Source organism: Eretmochelys imbricata, chromosome 1, assembly GCF_965152235.1.
Source record: "Eretmochelys imbricata isolate rEreImb1 chromosome 1, rEreImb1.hap1, whole genome shotgun sequence".
Lineage (NCBI taxonomy): Eukaryota > Metazoa > Chordata > Testudines > Cheloniidae > Eretmochelys > Eretmochelys imbricata.
In genome coordinates, this window is record NC_135572.1 from 100,684 (window position 1) to 109,932 (window position 9,249).

Here is a 9,249-nt window from a genome sequence, read left to right on the forward strand (position 1 = left end):
TCTTTCCTGAAATGTGGCGGCCAGAATGGGACACAATACTCCAGCTGAGGCCTAATCAGCGCGGAGTAGAGTGGAAGAATTACTTCTCATGTCTTGCTTACAACACTCCTGCTAATACATCCCAGAATGACATTCGCTTTTTTTGCAACAGTGTTACACAGTTGACTCATATTTAGCTTGTTATCCCCTCACTTTCCTTCTGTAGAAATGATCAAATGGAGCAAACCCTGTAGATTCTTGGGGTATTTCCCTATAAGCAAACAACAGATAGTCTTGGGCCCTTTTGATTGACTACATTCCCAGCACTGATTTCAGTGTCCTGTTGAACCTCTCCACCAAACTATTTGTCTCTGGGTGATATGGGGCAGCCTTTAGTTGTTTCATTCCATACAACTTCTTTAATTCATTGAAGAGCTAGGACATGAAATTTGTCCCATGACCTGATAAAATCTCTTTAGGGGAAATTCACTCTGCTGAAAAGGGCTTTTGCCACAGTGTCAGCTTCTGTGTTAGACAGAGCCACTGCCTCTAGTGGTGGCAAAATCCACTATGACCAAGATAGATCTTCCTCCTTTGGGCAGGATGTGGTATACAGCCCACAATGTCCATTACCACCTTAAAAATGCCTCTTGTATCACAGGCAAGGGATCCTTGGGGGAGCCCTGCCAGTCTCTCTCTCTTCTGACGTAAGTCACAAGATCTGCAATAGTCTCTCACATTATTCTGTATCCCTGGCCAGTAAAAAATGCTTTTTTAAATCTATTGTAGGTCGTCTGTGCTCCCACCAGCAAAAGGGCAGTCGTGGGCTAGGAATGCTAATTTCCCATGGTGTGGGGCAGGCTGAATATTTCCAGCAAGCATATATAAGTTTTCATAGGTCACCCCTGTATACCACGCAATAATGTTAATGACCAGCGTGTTACCAGTTCACATATGATACCTTACGTGATACTTTTTTAGGTGCAGTTTATGACAATAGTGATATGGGTTACACTGAGCTGCTATATACCAGGGAGCCCCTTGCCCTCTGGCACTGGGATGCAATTAGGGTCAGAATTGTCTATACAATAATGCTAGGAGCCTGAGTAACAAACAAGAGAAATTAGAATTGCTCATTTATGAAGATAAATTTGAGCTAGTTGTTATTATTGAAACTTGGTGGGATGATTCACACAACTGGAATGTTAAAAGGGAGGAGGAGTGGCATTGTATGCCAAAAATGGCATTACCTGTTACCAAGTCACTGATAATTTAGGACATTGATCCATAAGCATTCAAAATCATTTTGTTCTAACAGATAAAGCAAAAGATAGAGTATTAGTTTGTGTCTGCTTCTAATGATGCTGCCCTTTGGTGGGACACAACTGGGAGCATCAGTTCAGGACAAATTGCTTAGAGCAGGGCAGTTACAGCCCAAAGCTGGGGTTTCTCCACTTCTAAGGCACACCAAACCAGCCAGACAGAGAAGACTGGTTTTACCCTGCTGGCTAACCGTAAGTCATACAAGCAATTCCCTTAGACACTCCAGTTTCCCAGTATCACCACCAGTGTCACTCATTATGGGGACAAATGGTTATGAAAATCAATACTCCAGTAAAAGAAAAAAGGTTCTCTCAATCCCAAAGGACAAAGCCCGAGACCCAGGTCAATATACAAGTCAAATCTTACCCACAAATCACGCTGTTGCCAATCCTTTAAAATCTAAAGGTTTATTCATAAAAGAAAGAAATATAGATGAGAGCTAAAATTGGTTAAATAGAATCAATTACATACAATAATGGCAAAGTTCTTGGTTCAGGCTTGTAGCAGTGATGGAATAAACTGCAGGTTCCAGTCAAGTCTCTGGAGTTCATCCACAGCTGGGATGGGTCATTCAGTCCTTTGTTCAGAGCTTCAGTTTGTAGCAAGGTTCCTCCAGAAGTAGAAGCAGGATTGAAGACAAGATGGAGGAGTTTCCAGGGCCTTTTATATTCTCTGCCTGTGGAAGGACACCCCTTTGTTCTTACTGTGGAAAATCACAGCAGCAAGATGAAAAGGAGTACTTGTGGCACCTTAGAGACTAACCAATTTGTTTGAGCATAAGCTTTCGTGTAGCTCACGAAAGCTTATGCTCAAATAAATTGGTTAGTCTCTAAGGTGCCACAAGTACTCCTTTTCTTTTTGCAAATACAGACTAACACGGCTGTTACTCTGAAAGCAGCAAGATGGAGTCTGGAGTCACATGGGCAAGTCACATGCCCATGCATGACTCAGATTGCAGGCTGATGCCATTGTTTACGTATTAGTTTGAACGTTCCCAGGAAAGCTCAGATGTGGATTGGTGTCTCCCAAAGTCCATTGTCAGTTAAGTGGTTCTTGACTGGGCACTTACTGAGAATAGTCCCTTCTCAAGAAGCTGACCAAATGCTTCACTGAGGCTACTTAGAATCAAAACACATTGAGATACAAGTACATAGCCAATATTCATAACTTCAACTACAAAAATGATACATGCATACAGATAGCATAATCATAACTAACAAATCATAACCTTTCCATAGGCACTTTACTGGACCTCCTTTGTATAAGATTTGGAGCAACTTTTGGACCTTGGTTGCAACAATGATCTATATGGTCACAGTTCATGTCAATAACGTCACACCCCCCAACGCAAAATTGATGGAGGAAGGGATGACACAAACATCACTGACTGCGTCCCAAGAGCTCCCCATCCTTGGTTCTGTCTTACTACAGCTAGTATTGGTGTATAATACAAATGGTTTATCAAAGTCATGTTTAATAACATGATTGAATCTCTTTACAAACTCAAAGTAAAACCTGATTAGAACAATAGTGGATTGGATCTGCTCTTGCAGCATGGTTCCTGTATGCCTCATGTGATCTTGCCAAGAGCTAAAGAAAATAGCTACTTTATTTATACAAACTCTGGTAAATGTTTTGGAACCCAATTAATATTGAGTCAATGTAGATATTAATGTTGTCCATAGTATATGAGTCTTGGCATTTAGCCGTGAAAGCAATATGGTAGTGTACCTCAGTTTCCCTTTTCATACAGCACATCAGGTCTGGAATGTCTTTTCTCCTGTGAAAAGTTCCAAGACTGTTTACAGGCATTAACAGTGCAACCTTAGCATTAAAAAGCCTTTTAATATAAAGTGTGTTCTTATGTACCACTCCCAACATGTTCAAGGGATTTTCCAAAAGATTGGGCACATTATACATTTTTACAGTTCTTAGTAAGAGCAACACATTAGTTACAAAGTATGTCAGCTTAACCAGATTTTTCACACACACTGCCCTCCCCACCCCCCCGAGCGTTGTAGCTGGGTCAACCTAACTTTTTAGGTGTAGACATGGCATAAGGTTAGACATTTGTAATTCAACAGGTCCAGATAAGTTGCATTCAACAATTTTAAAAGGCTTGGCTGAAAAGCTCACTGGATCATTTATGACAGGTTTCAGAGTAACAGCCGTGTTAGTCTGTATTCGCAAAAAGAAAAAGGAGTACTTGTGGCACCTTAGAGCCTAACAAATTTATTTGAGCACAAGCTTTCATGAACTACAGCTCACTTCATCGGATATCAACATGGGTTTATGGAAAATAGATTCTGTAGCTCACGAAAGCTCATGCTCAAATAAATTGGTTAGTCTCTAAGGTGCCACAAGTACTCCTTTTCTTTCTGTCAAACTAGTAATCTCATCAAAAAAAGATATCAAAGAGGGATGTATGTTACCAGATTTGCTGTTACTTTGGGGTACACTCATTTATTAGGGTTACTCTTCTGGGTGGTGGGGTTCTGTAATTCTGATAATGTACTGCTTGTGTCACTTGTGTTTTCATAGAATATCAGGGTTGGAAGGGACCTCAGGAGGTCATCTAGTCCAACCCCCTGCTCAAAGCAGGTCCGATCCCCAACTAAATCATCCCAGCCAGGGCTTTGTCAAGCCTGACCTTAAAAACCTCTAAGGAAGGAGATTCCGCCACCTCCTTAGGTAACCCATTCCAGTGCTTCACCACTATCCTAGTGAAAAAGTTTTTCCTAATATCCAACCTAAATCTCTCCCACTGCAACTTGAGACCATTACTCCTTGTTGTGTCATCTGCTACCACAGAGAACAGGCTAGAACCATCCTCTTTGGAACCCCCTTTCAAGTAGTTGAAAGCAGCTATCAAATCCCCTCTCATTCTTCTCTTCTGAAGACTAAACATCCCCAGTTCCCTCAGCCTCTCCTCATAACTCATGTGTTCCAGTCCCCCAATCACTTTTGTTGCCCTCCGCTGGACTCTCTCCAATTTTTCCACCTCCTTCTTGTAGTGTGGGGCCCAAAACTGGACAGAGTACTCCAGATGAGGCCTCACCAATGTCGAATAGAGGGGAACGATCACATCCCTCAATCTCCCCGTACTTATACATCCCAAAAAGCCATTGGCCTTCTTAGCAACAAGGGCACACGGTTGACTCATATCCAGCTTCTTGTCCACTGTAACCCTTAGGTCCTTTTCTGCAGAACTGCTGCCAAGCCATTTGGTCCCTAGTCTGTAGTGGTGCACGGGATTCTTCCTTCCTAAGTGCAGGACTCTGCACTTGCCCTTGTTGAACGTCATGAGATTTCTTTTGGCCCAATTCTCCAATTTGTCTAGGTCTCTCTGTACCCAATCCCTACCCTCCAGCATATCTACCTGTCCTCCCAGTTTAATGTCGTCTGCAAGCTTGCCGAGGGTGCAATCCACACCATCCTCCAGATCATTTATGAAGATATTGAACAAAACGGGTTTATATACGAATGCACAAAGCCTTGGAAACAAGCAGGGAGAATTGGAGGTCCTGGTGATGTCAAGGAATTATGACGTGATTGGAATAACAGAGACTTGGTGGGATAACTCACATGACTGGAGTACTGTCATGGATGGTTATAAACTGTTCAGGAAGGACAGGTAGGGCAGAAAAGGTGGGGGAGTAGCACTGTATGTAAGGGAGCAGTATGACTGCTCAGAGCTCTGGTACGAAACTGCAGAAAAACCTGAGTGTCTCTGGATTAAGTTTAGAAGTGTGAGCAACAAGGGTGATGTAGTGGTGGGAGTCTGCTATAGACCATCGGACCAGGGGGATGAGGTGGATGAGGCTTTCTTCCGGCAACTTGCAGAAGCTACTAGATCGCACGCCCTGGTTCTCATGGGTGACTTTAATCTTCCTGATATCTGCTGGGAGAGCAATACAGTGATGCACAGAAAATCCAGAAAGTTTTTGGAAAGCATAGGGGACAATTTCCTGGTGCAAGTGCTAGAGGAGCCAACTGGGGGGGAGCTTTTCTTGACCTGCTGCTCACAAACCGGGAAGAATTAGTGGGGGAAGCAAAAGTGGACAGGAATCTGGGAGGCAGTGACCATGAGTTGGTTGAGTTCAGGATCCTGACACAGGGAAGAAAGGTAAGCAGCAGGATACGGACCCTGCACTTCAGGAAAGCAGACTTCGACTCCCTCAGGGAACGGATGGGTAGGATCCCCTGGGGGACTAACATGAAGGGGAAAGGAGTCCAGGAGAGCTGGCTGTATTTCAAGGAATCCCTATTGAGGTTACAGGGACAAACCATCCCGATGTGTCGAAAGAATAGTAAATATGGCAGGCGACCAGCTTGGCTTAACGGTGAAATCCTAGCGGATCTTAAACATAAAAAAGAAGCTTACAAGAAGTGGAAGGTTGGACATATGACCAGAGAAGAGTATAAAAATATTGCTCGGGTATGTAGGAATTAAATCAGGAGGGCCAAATCACACCTGGAGCTGCAGCTAGCAGGAGATGTCAAGAGTAACAAGAAGGGTTTCTTCAGGTATGTTGGCAACAAGAAGCCAAGGAAAGTGTGGGCCCCTTACTGAATGAGGGAGGCAACCTAGTGACAGAGGATGTGGAAAAAGCTAATGTGCTCAATGCTTTTTTTGCCTCTGTCTTCACTAACAAGGACAGCTCCCAGACTGCTGCGCTGGGCATCACAACATGGGGAGTGGCCAGCCCTCTGTGGAGAAAGAGGTGGTTAGGGACTGTTTAGAAAAGCTGGACGTGCACAAATCTATGGGGCCGGACGAGTTGCATCCGAGAGTGCTAAAGGAATTGGTGGCTGTGATTGCAGAGCCATTGGCCATTATCTTTGAAAACTCGTGGCGAACGGGGGAAGTCCCAGATGACTGGAAAAAGTCTAGTGTAGTGCCAATCTTTAAAAAAGGGAAGAAGGAGGATCCTGGGAACTACAGGCCAGTCAGCCTCACCTCAGTCCCCGGAAAAATCATGGAGCAGGTCCTCAAGGAATCAATCCTGAAGCACTTACACAAGAGGAAAGTGATCAGGAACAGTCAGCATGGATTCACCAAGGGAAGGTCATGCCTGACTAATCTAATCGCCTTCTATGATGAGATTACTGGTTCTGTGGATGAAGGGAAAGCAGTGGATGTATTGTTTCTTGACTTTAGCAAAGCTTTTGACACGGTCTCCCACAGTATTCTTGTCAGCAAGTTAAAGAAGTACGGGCTGGATGAATGCACCATAAGGTGGGTAGAAAGTTGGCTAGATTGTCGGGCTCAACGGGTAGTGATCAATGGCTCCATGTCTAGTTGGCAGTTGGTGTCAAGTAGAGTGCCCCAAGGGTCGGTCCTGGGGCCGGTTTTGTTCAATATCTTCATAAATGATCTGGAGGATGGTGTGGATTGCACTCTCAGCAAATTTGCGGATGATACTAAACTGGGAGGAGTGGTTGACACACTGGAGGGCAGGGATAGGATACAGGACCTAGAAAAATTGGAGGATTGGGCCAAAAGAAATCTGATGAGGTTCAATAAGGATAAGTGCAGGGTCCTGCACTTAGGACGGAAGAACCCAATGCACAGCTACAGACTAGGGACCGAATGGCTAGGCAGCAGTTCTGCGGAAAAGGACCTAGGGGTGACAGTGGACGAGAAGCTGGATATGAGTCAGCAGTGTGCCCTTATTGCCAAGAAGGCCAATGGCATTTTGGGATGTATAAGTAAGAGCATAGCGAGCAGATCGAGGGACGTGATTGTCCCCCTCTATTCGACATTGGTGAGGCCTCATCTGGAGTACTGTGTCCAGTTTTGGGCCCCACACTACAAGAAGGATGTGGATAAATTGGAAAGAGTCCAGCGAAGGGCAACAAAAATGATTAGGGGTCTGGAACACATGACTTATGAGGAGAGGCTGAGGGAACTGGGATTGTTTAGTCTGCAGAAGAGAAGAATGAGAGGGGATTTGATAGCTGCTTTCAACTACCTGAGAGGTGGTTCCAGAGAGGATGGTTCTAGACTATTCTCAGTGGTAGAAGAGGACAGGACAAGGAGTAATGGTCTCAAGTTGCAGTGGGGGAGGTTTAGGTTGGATATTAGGAAAAAACTTCACTAGGAGGGTGGTGAAACACTGGAATGAGTTACCTAGGGAGGTGGTAGAATCTCCTTCCTTAGAAGTTTTTAAGGTCAGGCTTGACAAAGCCCTGGCTGGTATGATTTAATTGGGGATTGGTCCTGCTTTTGAGCAGGGGGTTGGACTAGATGACCTCCTGGGGTCCCTTCCAACCCTGATATTCTATGAACACACACACAGTTAACAGAGGAAGTCTGAGTGGACCGGATCAAGCAGCACTTTCAAGCAGACTCCTTATATGTCTCTGGACTCAGTGGGCTGGGCCAAGCAGCACTTTCAAGCTGCCATCCTCATATGTCACAGGTACCGCACTGGAATAGAGCATGCCCGAGCAAGCTGGTCGAACAGCACTTCCAGGCTGCCACCCTCATATGTCACTGGATAAAAGACAGGAAACAAAGGGTAGGAATAAATGGTCAGTTTTCAGAATGGAGAGAGGTAAATAGTGGTGTCCCCAGGGGTCTGTACTGTGCTCAGTCCTATTCAATATATTCATAAGTGATCTGAAAAAAAGGGTAAACAGTGAGGTGGCAAAATTTGCAGATGATACAAAATTGCTCAAGATAGTTAAGTCCCAGGCAGACTGCAAAGAGCTACAGAGGGTCTCTCAAAACTGGGTGACTGGACAACAAAATGGAAGATGAAATTCAATGTTGATAAATCAAAGTAATGCACATTGGAAAACATAATCCCAGTATACATACAAAATGATGGGGTCTAAATTGGCTGTTACCACTCAAGAAAGAGATCTTGGAGTCATTGTGGATAGCTCTCTGAAAACATCCACTCAATGTGCAGCGTCAGTCAAAAAAGCTAACACAATGTTAGGAATCATTAAGAAAGGGATAGATAACAAGACAGAAAATATCATATTGCCTCTCTATAAATCCATGGCATGCCAACATCTTGAATACTGCATACAGATGTGATCACTCCATCTCAAAAAAGATATTGGAATTGGAAAAGAAAGGGCAACAAAAATGATTAGGGTATGGAACACCTTCTGTATGAGAAGAGATTAATAAGACTTGGACTTTTCAGCTTGGAAAAGAGATGACTAAGGGAGGATATGATAGAGGTCTATAAAATCAAAACTGGTGTCAAGAAAGTAAATAAGGAAGTGTTATTTACTCCTTCTCATAACACAAGAACTAGGGGGTCACCAAATGAATTTAATAGGCATCAGGTTTAAAATAAAGGAAGTATTTTTTTTTTTTTTTTACACGACACACAGTCAATCTGTGGAACTCCTTACCAGAGGATGTTGTGAAGGCCAAGACTAAAACGGGGTTCAAAAAAGAATTAGATAAGTTAATGAAGGATAGGTCCATCAATGGCTATTAGCCAGGATAGACAGGGATGGTGTCCCTAGCCTCTGTTTGCCAGAAGCTGGGAATGAGTGACAGGGAATGGATCACTTGGTGATTACTTGTTCTATTCATTTCCACTGGGGCACCTGGCATTGGCCAGTGTCAGTAGACAAGATACTGGGCTAGATGGACCTTTGGTCTGACCCAGTGTGGCCATTCTTATGTTCTTATGTCCACATCTTTCCTGAAATGTGGCACCCAGCACTGGATACACTACTCCAGTTGAGGCCTTATCAGTGCAGAGTGGAAGAATTACTTCTTGTGTCTTGCTTGCAACAGTCATGCTAATACATCCCAGAATGTTTTTTTTGTTTTTGCAATAGTGTTCTACTGTTGACTCATGTTTAGCTTGTGATCCACCATGACCCACAGATCCCTTTCCACACTACTCCTTCCTAGGTAGCCATTTCCTATTTCGTATGTGTGCAACTGATTGTTCCTTCCTAAATGGAGTA